At 40.8% G+C, this 13,330-nt stretch overlaps 1 pseudogene; it reads left to right on the top strand.

Moving 5' to 3' along the window:
• The first annotated feature begins 4,128 nt into the window (after positions 1-4,128).
• LOC119514664 lies at positions 4,129-5,088 on the top strand (annotated as a pseudogene).
• Positions 5,089-13,330: the final 8,242 nt, after the last annotated feature.

Below are 13,330 nucleotides of genomic sequence, written 5' to 3'. Positions count from 1 at the left end.
TATCTATTGGGTCTTTTTTTCTGCCCTTATAAAATAATGAGAGGCTTCCATTGCCAGCTCCTCAAATCAGACTCTACACATGGAGCAACTGATGCCCCTGGGAGGAGAAAAAGTATTTAATGGAAGAGCTGGGTCTATAACCCAGAGGTCCTGGCCCATTTTCTGGGCCCCATGCCCCTCCTTCTTGGATGAAACCTACTCTCTTCACTCTTAGGTGTGCACATGAGGATATTCACTAGTCCAGCTCCCTGCAATGACCCAATCCATCATGCATCCTAGAACCTTCACTCCAGGGAAGGCTTTGTTGAGTCTTTTCATCTTCAGGAGCATGAAGGGCTTGGTTGGAGTTCTAGCATAAGGACCAGTCTCTGTTCAGTAAGGAGAGCCTGGGACTCATGATGAGCCCCTGAGAGTGGTAATGCCAGAGAAGCTCCTCATAGAAGGGCATTATGGTGCCCCTGTCAGACACCCTGGATTTCCCTGGGTGATCAGAGTTCACCTCAGATTCCAAGGGTTTTAATCAAGCTGCATCTCTGCCCCCCTGGGGGTTAGGCAGCAGCTGTTCTGTTGCTCTTCTATCCCTATGTCTTTCTTATCTGTATAAGAAAGACCTTCTTCTTTAGGGAAATTTACATGGAAAGAAACATTTTAACCAACCATCTATTTAATTGATTAATATTGAGTACCTGCTAAGTGTAAAGAAAATATAATGATAAGGATTGCTATTGAAAAACTGAATCACTTGTTCATCTTCAAGTCAGTTACAGTAAAGTAGGGGACATAGGCTGCACAGAGAAATGATTGTGCTAGAAGGTAAATGGTAGTAAGTCCCATGCAATAATGTGTAGTGGGAGTTTAGGGGTAAAATAGAGACTAATTTTTAAAATGCAAAAGTTTTAGGGAAGTATTAATTCAGAGGCCTGCATTTGAATCATGTTTTGGAATATTGGGGCATATGGAGTTTTCACATAGAGAAACAGTCATGAGCAAGAAGGTAGAAAATCACAGGATCACAATCTAATGGCTCATGTTAACATGTAGTTGAGAGAAAGTGGGAGTAATCATTCTTTGATATAAGGTAAGTCAAGTGCTGCTATCCACCCAATGATTTGTCTATGGCAAAGCATTTATCAATTGCTAGTTTCATCAATGACGATCAGCCCTGAGGAAGGTTATCTCCCCCTTCAAACTCTAAAAATCTTAGAATTTTAAGGAGATCTCAGAGATCACATCCTATTTCTCATGCGTGTGGTACCCCTTCTGCAGCTTCCCAATTGCCTGAACACACACAATGGAGACCTCATTAGGCAGGTTGGTGATTGAGGTATCCTCAAACTGGATGCATCCTTCTGCAGGAATAGAGAGCTCAGTGAGATGAATGCTACCCACTTGACATGTGGGTTAGGCTGTAGTTATTGCCTTGGTTTCAAGCCTAGGTGGAGGGGTCTCTGTAAGGGGGAATGAATAATGTGGAAGAGTTGGTTGCCTTTTTTGTCCTGTAAGAAGAAAAGCAATGAAGAGGAGAGGACAATGCCATCATCACAGGTTCCAGGGTTCAAAGAAGGCAAATGTTCTCTATCCTGACTGGACCACAGAACATCATGGGCATCCAAACCCTGTTAATATAATTCTTAATGAAAGCCCTGAGCAGCAGTACTTTCCTTTTAGGGCTTTTCAGTTGATTTCAATAATCATCCAGATTGAAAATCTAATCTAAGAGGGTGTCAGGAATTACACTCAAAAATATTGACTCCCACAGCTGTGTAAGATACCTTAACTTTCTGTGATTTCTCTGTTTGCAATTTGTTTAAACCACTGGCTCTTCCTCTTCAGGATTATATATATAAGTAAAATGAGAAAGGCTGTCTTAAATTTGAGGAAATGTCAAGAAAGGAATAGTGGAAGTGGTGGCTGGAAATGCCCAATCAATGGAGTCTAAGAGAGCAGTGATTCATTGGAATTCACCTTGGGAGCTTTCAAAAATGCTGATGCCAGACTCCCACTCTCAGAGATTCTGGTTGAAGTGACCTGGGATTGGGGCCCCTGCATCAGGACTTTTTAAGATTTCCAGAAAATATCAATGTGCTTTGAAGTTTGAGACCCACTGTTATAGAGTTTGGAAGAGAAATGAGCAGCTAGCTGACCTCCAGGTAGAAAAGCATAAGGCAAGAAGTGAGTGTCTGAGAAATGACTTCAGGATTTTAACAGCCATGAGACACATGTGGTGGTTCTTTGACAACTGGTAACAACAGAGGGCTCAGAGACCCTGGGCACATACTTGTTGACCAGAGAATGAACTGAAATCACTTGAGGGTATCAGAGGAAAGGCACTTGCAGGCTGAAGGGGAGAGCTGGTCACAGGAAACAGAGTGTGGTTGACAGGAAGTAAAATGAGTGGGGCAGCTGCTGACTGCACTCAGGACCCACCCAAGCTTTGCCGTGATTCAAGTGACTGTTCACAAGGCAAGGACCTTGACATTATGAGGACATGGTCATGGCGAGGTTGGAAATAGCTCAGCCACTCATGAAATGTGCATTTATTGATCACTATAAAGGTAATACTGATAATTTGGAAAGATAGAGCAATTCAAAGAAAACAACTAAAAACCATTATGTGACTACCACTCTTTGAAAACAACTAGTAATATCTTGGTGTTTATTTTAGGCAAGGACCTTGACATTATGAGGACATGGTCATGGCGAGGGTGGAAATAGCTCAGCCACTCATGAAATGTGCATTTATTGATCACTATAAAGGTAATACTGATAATTTGGAAAGATAGAGCAATTCAAAGAAAACAACTAAAAACCATTATGTGACTACCACTCTTTGAAAACAACTAGTAATATCTTGGTGTTTATTTTACTTACTCTGTGTGTGTGTGTGTGTTATAATATTGAGAATAAAGGTTGTGTACAGTTTTGCATTCTGTTTTACATCTCATTTTATCACAGGAATTTACTTGTTTTCATGAAGTTACTTCAGTTAATGTTAGCTTTTTAAAATTATATTTTCTAGTTGATTACAGTTAGTATATAAGAAAATTGTATATTATTGGATTTTTGTTTCTAACCTTGCAATTTTCCCATAACCAGATATTTTAAAGAGTTTTTCCAGGTCCTTTACCATGTAAATTGTTTTATTTTTCCAAATTTTTTTTTACTCTTTCCTGATATCTAACTTTTATTTCAATTTCTTGATTAATTGAATTGGCTACAGCTTTCAAAAAAGTGTGAAATAACCTTGGTGATATGAATATGGGAATCTTCTGTTTTCCCAAATACATGATCCTGGCTTTGAAGCTGTGCTAGTTTTATTTTTATTATGAGGTTTCAAAAATCAAAAGAAATATTGATTACAGTCAAATACCGTTTGGAAAGGATTATACAACCTCCACTTTTACATCTATTATCATGAAATATATTCATAAATATACCAATTTTAATCCATCCTTGCATTCTTCGAATCAATCTCACATAGTTATGGCAAATTATTTTTGCAATGTAGTACTGAATTAGATTTGTTAATATTTAGGATTTTATATTAACATTTGACTGATAGACTGTATTTTTCTCTCTCTTTTTTTGATCTAGTGATGCATACTTAATAAACATCTACTATATCTTCTGTAGTGAGGGTTTTCTCTCTGATTATTCTCATACCTTCTCTTGATCTTTACTATTTCAAGAAAGTTTGAAATTTAAGTTTTGTTTTCAAATGCTTTCTTGTTTCTGTGAGGAATATAACTGCTTATTCTACTGAAATCTGCTTATTGGTTTGCAGTGATCCCTCAGAGGAAAATGAAGAATATTTCATCTTACTCTTGCCACATCCAAAGAATAACTCCACTTTTATCTTTATGTATTTTCTCAAGTATTCTGGCTCCTTCAGTTAGTAGAGGATGGGAGAGACAAGGTATTGGTGGCATTGGGCATCTCTGCTGAAAGCAGGGTAAAGAGATTAAGGTGATGGAGGAGGCCCATGAGTGATGTGTGGCCTGGGGAGTCAGAAAATCTTCACCTTACAACTGGAAATTTACTAGGGGGCTTTGCAGTGAGAAGCCTTAAAACATATATGCTGAATATGTGAATTGAGTGGACTAATTCCTCCATTTTTTCAAAATTTTCTTGTGGTGACTCATGGAGCCAGAAGCTGGGACCAACAGGACAGCAGTTACTGAGTTCATTCTTTTGGGACTAGCTGAAACAGGAGAGCTGCAATCTGTGCTCTTTGTTTTCTTCCTCTTTGCCTACCTGGTCACAGTTGGAGGCAACCTCAGCATCCTGGCTGCCATCTTTGTGGAGCCCAAACTCCACACCCCCATGTACTTCTTTCTTGGGAATCTATCAGCACTGGATGCCGGATGTATCACCGTCACTGTTCCTTCAACGTTGGGTCAACTCCTGTTCAACAAGTGTACAATTGCCCACAATTCCTGCATCTCACAGCTCTTCTTCTTCCACCTCCTGGGTGGGGTGGACTGCTTCTTGTTGACAGCCATGGCCCATGACAGATTCCTGGCCATCTGCTGTCCCCTCACCTATAGCACCCACATGAGCCAAGCAGTCCAGAGGATATTGGTGGCCATGTGCTGGACTTGATCCCTCACCAATGCACTTACACACACTATTGCCCTAAGCACCGTCAAATTCTGTGTTCCCAATGAGGTCAGTCACTTCTCCTGTGATGTACCACAGCTCTTCCAGCTATCCTGCTCCAGCACTCAACTCAATGAGCTGCTGCTCTTTGGTATGGGTTTCATACTGGCAGGCACCCCTGTGGTTCTCATCATCACCTCCTACATCCATGTAGCAGCTGCAGTTCTACAAATGTACTCAGTGGAATGCAGGAGAAAGGCTTTCTCCACGTGTAGCTCCCACCTTACTGTGGTTTTCCTATTCTATGGAACAAGAATCTTCAACTACATATGTCTTGGTTCAGTGGAGGCTTCATAAAAGGATAAAGGGGTCAGGATTTTCAACAGCATTATCAACCCCATGCTGAACCCACTCATCTACAGCCTCAGGAACCCCAATGTGCAGGGTGCCCTGTGGTGGGTCCTTGCAGGGAGGAGGTCACTGAGATGAGATGTGGTAGAATCTCTTCTTCCCTATGTTTCTGGCTAAGAAATATGTCCAATTAGGCAGACACCAGAAAAATTTTTCCATAGCCACTGTTAGGTTCTTTGATCAGGAAGAGAAGAGACAGAAACTTGATTAAAGAAGTTTTTATTGTCCAGCCATGTGCATGTGGGCTGAAGTCTAAGATGGCAACAGCCCTGAGCAAGCAGAACAGTAAGGCTTATATAGGATGCTTGGTGCGAAGTTCTTTGTCCAGGGTCTGGGAGCTGGCAGGTCTAAGTTGGCATTTTCTCAGTGGCTGCTTTGAAGATCAGAAGTGATGAAAATTTTAAATGTTTTCCCAAACTTGAAGAATTCCTGAGGGCAGGAGGGCAGTGGCTCACTGGGGACTTGCAGAATTTCTAAGGGCAGGGGTGGGGTGAGGGCCCAGGGCCTAAACCTGACAGCCACCTATCTATCTCTTGTGCCAGGAGATTGGTTTTAGAGTTTGTCCTGCAAGGACAGCCCTACCCAATTCATTCATTAGTTCTTCCTTCAAATAAATTGTATTGAATTAATTCTATGACTCAGACATCCTTCTAGTGCACTGGCTATAGGGCTGTGAACAAAATAGACAAAAGTCTCTGCACTCCTGGCAGATATACTGTAATGAAGGGAAATAGAATAAACTCTTGGCTATGAGGAAAATATGCTGATTTTGATTTGGTGGTAGTTACATTAAAATATACATTTTCCAGAACTCATCAAATTATATGCTTTAAAGGGGTTGCATTCATTGCATATAAGTTGTCCATCAATAGAACTGGTACAAAAAGTTGATGAGAAACATGATACAATATACCTTAAGTTTTTCAAATTTGTAAACATAAATAATACACATATTTAAGGGTATATACTGTCTTAGTTTTCGAGGGCTACTATGACAAATACCCAACCCAGTTGGCTTAAACAACAGGAATTCATTGACTCACCATTTTTTAGGCTAGTATCCAACATTGTGATCTTGTCAGGCCATGTGTTCTCCAAAGCCTGTTGGGTTCTGGTGTGGTTGGGCTACCAATCACTCTCTCCTTTGGATATAAGGCTATCTCTCTCCTCTGGTTTCTGTTTCTGCATCTGAATTTCCATTGTTTATTAGGCTCCTTTCCTTATTAATGGGTACTACCAAATTAAGCCCATCATATCTCAGTTTAGTTTCATCATAACAGGCTCTTTGAAGACCCCACTCACAATCACGTTCAACTACAGGACAAGGGTTAGGACTTGAACATGACTTTAAGGGGAACATGATTCCATCTCCCAAGCATACAAATGTAATAAAACTATGAAGAAAACAAATGAAATGAAAAACACAAAATAAAGGGTCATAGTTATCCTGCAACAGATAAAGGCAGTGAGTTCTATTTGTTACACTGAATGGTAGATATATGATGTTTATTATATGAATCCTGAAACTTTCCATAATATTAAATTGGAATAATGTAAATGATGATTTGATAAAAATATTACAGTCACAATGAATGGAAGAATGAGTTTGGGTATATATGTGGCTAGCTGTAGATAAGTACAGATATACATGATATAGACATAGATTCAGTCAGAGAAAGACAACCACCCAGGAAGAAATGTAGAAATTGAACAATGCACAGGATAATTTAAAAATGCACAAGCCCAACTGACAAAAGATATGCAGAATACTTACAATTACAAGGAAAAAGATAAACCTCACTACATCAGACAATTCAAATTAAAGCAATGGGACACAAATGGGCTGCAATTATTTTTTTACCACAAGGTAAACAATAATTTATTTAAAGGATAACAAATAGTGTTGGTGAGGACATGAGGAAATGGACACTGCTTCAGATAGCCTTAAGGTAGCTAAAGCAAGAGCAGATTGTGCCTTAAACCGAGAACCTGGTACTAAAACCCAGAGGCAGATATTCAGCACAGAAAAACTGTGTTCTAACCCCAGAAATCCAAAGACCTTCATTGTCTCTGCCTGCCCTCCACATGTCACTTCTGTAAGAAAGGAATAAGTTTAGTTTTCACATAGAGACAGCATGGAATAAGGGAAATGGAGGCAAAACCAGTTTAAACAAGCCCCAGACAAAGAGAAGAGAGAATCTGCCTGCTCCTTATATGGAAAAGTAACCATAGTTACTGGAATGTAAAGAGATATGAGGTAAAATCAGAGGAGGGAACTCACAGCAAAAAAAAAAAAAAAAAAAAAATGGGGGGGGATAGGCTGATCAGTTCAAAATCTCAATAATGACCTAGTTGGCTCTCTGGGATTGGTTGTACAAATTAAAATCTCAAAAGATGAATTAGTGTTCTTGGATAGGCTGTAACCTCTGTAGTACCCAGTCAATGGGGAAACAGGGGAGGGACTTGTGAATTAGGAGTAGGAGATTTAAAGATCGCCATTCTCTTCCTCTGGCGTGCCAGCCTTCCACATGTTTGGCTGGATGCCCTATCTTGCAAGATCATAAATAAATTCTTTTCTCCTCCAGAACTGAGTGAGCGTTTATTCCCTTACAGGTACCGCTTTATTTCTGACAACTTCCAGACTACTTATATCACTTTTTAAACAGTAATACTGCTGTCTGGGGTGGGAGGTGCTGCCATGGTCACTGTAGTCATTTGCTTTCAGTTGAGATCAAGTCATCTTGTTTTTTTTCTCTCCAGAACATATAAGCAGAACTCAGGTCTCTGACCTCTTAACTAGACCATGGGGTAATGACTGCCTTCCCTGCAGGGGCAAGAGTTATACAAGAGGCTGGAGCTCAAAGGCCAAATTAAGCACCTGTGTTAAACTTCAGATTTTAAATGACTGAGAAGGGAACAGGGGCCCCACCTGCCACTCTGCCTCTGTCCCCTGCTCTGCCCAGGGCAGGGTGCTCCACTGATCTGGATGCCCCCTTCTGGGTGGGTGTGGAGGAAGTGACTCCTTGTGGGGCTTGGACTCCCATGGGACCCTTGCCCTCCCATCAGGTGGGGATGAGACACTCACTGCAGCAGCCCCCACCTCTGGCATATTCCCCATCTTTTAGCACCTTCTGCCATCATGACAGTGGAGGGGGAGGCTTGTTCCTCAGGTTTATGATGCACCTGAGGTCAACATGTCAGATGCTGGACATTATTTTTATTGGTTATCTGCTTCCAAGATTTTTAGGTACCAGAAATCTAATCCCATCCCCTTTTTAGGACAATGTTAACTGGCAAAATGTGACTCAAGAAGGACAATATTACTTTTGCTTTTACCTATTATCCTTAAAAACTAGCTAAGCATCCTCTCCTTCCACATCACATGAAACAAATCATTACACACAAGAAAAAAGCAAGTGCTTGTGCCCCTGTGGTGAAAGCATAGTTTGGTAAAGATTTGGAGGGCAATTTGAATAAAATGGCCATGACAATAAAAAGTTTTGGGACAAGTTATTTGCAGGCAAGATGGCAGAGTGGTGAAGAGCAGAATTTTGTCTTTCCCCTAGAGCAGCTGGCAATTACCCAAGAACTATATGAAACAGTGTTTTGGGGGTCTCCAGTAACCAGTCACACATCGGATGCAAATTTGGAATTGGAGGAAAAGCTGAGATCGCAGGGAACATTGTAAGTTCCCCAGACCAGGGGTCTGGCGCCCCTCCCCACACAGACCTCACAGACTGCCTTGCTGCTGGCTCCCTGAAAGGGGGATAAAAAAACCCAAAAAACAGCAATCTGCTGATGGCAAGAAGGGAGGCTCAACCCAGCCTCAACTGCAGAATTAATTAACAAGTTAATTAACTAATTTTGGGAGCTGGGGTGCTAAAGGAGGGCTGGGCTTGGAGAAGTGGGGGCATGTAAAAGCAGGCACCCATTCCCAGACTCCAAAAAAAGCCATTTTTTTTCCCTACATTTTGTCCCTTCTGGCTTCTCACTGACCCCTTATCCTTTTGCATTTCAATAGCCCCCGGCAGGGGTGGAACTGAAGCTGTTGAAGAGTAATTATCAGACAATAGCCCAAAGCATATGTTTAAATGCTCTATTCTGACACTGACTAAACTTCCAGGCTGGGGAAAGACTTTTAAAAGAGACTCTTTTTTTTTTTTTTTCCTTTTCCTGATTTTTTTTAAATCTAAAAGTAATATATGTGGTTATTTTCTATCGGAAAGCCCAGGTTGAAGGACTAGGCTGGGCTTGGGGGGAGACAAAGCACCCACAGTGTCTTTGAGATCTGTATTCACTACTGAAGGTCTCCACCCCCTTCTTTAATTGGCAACTCAGGCTGACCAAGGAATCTACCTGGAGAGGCCCCAAAGAGGAGAGGGGAGAAGGCAATAGTGCCCCTGAGAGATAACTGGAGTTCTGAGGATTGGGAGAGTGTAGGGAGGTCCAGTTCAACTGGCAGTCCTACTTTTGGGAATTCAGACCCCAGGGCTGGAATTCAGATTCTGGCTTCAGTCAGCTATGCCCCTGACAGGATCAGAGTCACCAGGAGAACTGAAGTCCACATACCTCCTTACACTGGTGGGGGATCTGCAGGCTGGCAAGCACCACCTGCTGTACAGGAGAGGAAAAGCACCAATTCTAAAGGCCTCATAGGAGGGTCTCATTCTTAGGAAAACTCCATAAACTCCCAATGAGACCTGGGCCTCACTAGACTGGGAAAATCTGACTAGGGTCAACCATATCTGAGGAGACCCACTCACAAAAAGGTGACATAGAGGCAGAGCAAGAAACAGAAAAAACAAGAGGGGAAAAATTCTGATCAACTAAATAGAACCTAAGTTAGAGATCTAGAATAAGTTGAACTGAATAACAGAGGCCAGAGAACAAAGCCAAACAAGAAAACCACTAGGTAAAAGATAGAAAACAAGCTCCAAAATAAACTAATCAAGAAAATCAGATGCCTAGACAACTTAAGATAACAAGCCATACCAGGAAACATGAAAACATGGACCAGCTAAAGGAACAAACTAATAACTCAGCTGAGATACAGGAGTGGAGGCAACTAATGCTAAATAAATTCGATGAAATGAAGGAAGATATAGGAAAAGAGCTGAAGGATACAAAGAAGACACTGGATGACCATAAAGAAGAATTCATAAACTTAAAAAAACAAATTGCAGAACTCATGGGAATGAAGGCCACAATGGAGGAGATGAAAAACACAATGGAGGGACACAACAGTAGATTTGAACAGGCAGAAGAAAGGATCAGTGAACTGGAAGACAGGTCATTCGAATTCATACACACAAAAAAGCAGATGGTGAAAAAAAAGGAAAAATATGAGCAGGGTCTTAGGGAGCTGAGTGACAACATGAAACACACAAATATACGTGTTATGGGTATCCCAGAAGGAGAAGAGAGGGGAAAAGGGGCAGAAAGAACAATAGAAGACATATTCACTGAAAATTTCCCAACTCTTATAAAAGACAGAAAATTAGATATTCAAGAAGTACAACGTACCCCAAATAGAATAGATCCCAATAGACCTACTCCAAGACACTTACTGGTCAGATTGTCCAATGTCAAAGACAAAGAGAGGATTCTGAAAGCAGCAAGAGAAAAGTGATCCATCACATACAAGGGAAGGTCAATACAACTATGTACAGATTTCTCTGCAGAAACCATGGAGGCAAGAAGACAGTGGCATGATATATTTAAGATACTGAGAGAGAAAAACTGCCAACCAAGAATTCTATATCCAGCAAAACTTTCCTTCAAAAATGAGGCAGAGATTAAAACATTTTCAGACAAACAGACACTGAGAGAGTTTGTGAATAAGAGACCGGCACTACAAGAAATACTAAGGGGAGTGCTACAGGCTGATAGGAAAAGACAGGAGAGAGAGAGTTGGAGAAGAGTGCAGAAATGATTATCAGGAAAGGTAAAAGGAGAGGAAAAAATAAGATATGACATATAAATTCCAAAAAACAAAATGGTAGTAGAAAGTACTGCCCTTACAGTAATAACACTAAATGTAAATGGATTAAACTCCCCAATAAAAAGACACAGACTGGCAGAATGGATTAAAAACCAGGACCCATCTATATGCTGTCTACAAGAAACTCACTTTAGACACAAGGACAAAAAGTTTTGGGACAAGCAATTTCACATTTGGGGTAGGCCCTCAGGAATAATCAAATAAAAAGAAAAAGATATACATCTAAAGAGATTTAATGTCATCTTGTAGACAATGCGAAAAACTGAAACCTAAATATAAAATAATAAGAAATTTCATCAATAAATTGTGGTATATTCATTGAATTAAACACTGGAGTACTGTGCAGGCATTAAATAGTAATGTAGCTGAATATTTATTAACATGGAAAGAAGATATGATTGTTAAATGAAAAAGCAAATTTCAAAAAAATTTGCTTCATTTTTAAAAATAAATGTGCCAGTTTGAATGTATTATGTCCCCCAGAAAAAGCCATATTCTTTGATGCAATCTTGTGGGGCAGACAGAATAGTGGGGATTAAGTTGGAATGTTTGAATTAGGTTGTTTGCATCGAGATGCGCCCCACCCAACTGTAGATGATAACTGATGGGATATTTCCATGGAGGTGTGGCCCCACCCATTGAGGGTGGGCCTTGATCAGTGGAGCCATATAAACGTGCTGACTCAGAGACAGAACTCAGTGCAGCTGTGAGTGACGTTTTGAAGAGGAGCAAGCTTGCTAGAGAGGAATGTCCTGGGAGAAAGCCATTTTGAAACCAGAACTTTGGAGCAGAAGCCAGCCACGTGCCTTCCCAGCTGGCAGAGGTTTTCCGGATGCTATTGGCCATCCTCCAGTGAAGGTACCCGATTACTGATGTGTTGCCTTGGACACTTTATGGCCTTAAGACTGTAACTGTGTAGCCAAATAAACCCCCTTTTTTTACAAAAGCCAGTCCATCTCTGGTGTTTTGCATTCTGCAGCATTAGCAAACTAGAACAATAAAGGTATATTAGCAGATATCAAAGTCTACAACTTACACAAAATATGAATAACAGCTCTATTTGGATGGTGAAAATACAGGCAATTATTTTTGGCTTATTTGTCCTCTGACATTCTATAAGAACTACATGATATTTTTTAAAAAAATAATAAAAGTTAAAACTAATAATCATTCAATATCATGTCATTATATACAGAATAAATTCCAAATGCCTTAAAATGTCAATCAGGGCCCATCAAAAATCTCTGCCTATCACTGAGCTTCATATCTTTCTGCTTCTTGTGTCAAAATGACAATCCTGAAGACACTTTTGACAATATATTGCATGAACACTTTTTTAAAAGGACATGTATTTAATGGAACAATTCTAGTTCTAGAAATTTATCATCAGAATACAGTCAGACAAAATGTAAAGTATACAAGTCTTAGCTGTTCCTCAGGAGCCCCAGTCACCTCCATCAGGGTCTTGCTTTGCCCCCAATCCCAGGAACAACCTCACCCCACCCCATGTCTACAGGGATAGGAGACTCACTTGTGGCCAGCCCCTTGATGCTGTTCACACACGAGATGGAAGAGTGAGGGGATGTATTATTATGAGGTTTCTGTACAAAGGAATATGGATTGTCCAGGTCAGGAGCCTGGGAATAAAAAGAGTCAGAGATGAGCCAGGCTGGCTGTCAGGAGACTAAATGCTCTGCCAGTGAAGAGGGCCAGTGAGGAAGTAAGTTCCCCATCTCGGAAGGCATCCAAACTGATAATTGAGCCATGGGCTAAGTGGCTATTTCTGAGCAGATTCTAGCATTTAGTGGGAGTAGGTGATGTTTAAGGTCTCTTTAACACTAAGATTCCAAAAGATAGAGTGATTGTTAGGGATCCTTTGACATCTTGAGTGAATAGAGGAGTGTCCCTTAGCACACATCTAGGAGACTTCATATTTACAGCTTCCTTGCATGTCTTATTTGTTATGTATAAAGTTCTCCTATAGTTCCACACCACAAATGATCCCATTTCAATCAGGACAGTACATACATGAGGCTTTAACTAGAAGAAAATTGCCCAAGATCATGGAGAGATTTGGTGGCAAAGACAAGGCTATGACCAGGATTTTCAGGCTGTGTTTCCTTTAAATTAGCCTGGCACTAGAAGGAAAAAATCCAGAGAAGGGGGAGCTTCTTGTGTCTTAGAATACTAAAGTGTTGCAAGGAGAAGGAAGGACAGATGAGCTCATCCCAGAGATCACTGGAAGACCTCCAGAGTGATGTCAGGAGGAAAAAGAAAACCAACCTGACTCCCTGAAGAGACCCCACCCTGAGCTCACCT

This window comes from Choloepus didactylus, chromosome 18 (assembly GCF_015220235.1).
Source record: "Choloepus didactylus isolate mChoDid1 chromosome 18, mChoDid1.pri, whole genome shotgun sequence".
NCBI lineage: Eukaryota > Metazoa > Chordata > Mammalia > Pilosa > Megalonychidae > Choloepus > Choloepus didactylus.
Note: the sequence above shows the minus strand (reverse complement) of the source record. Positions and strands in the feature narration are given on the sequence as shown.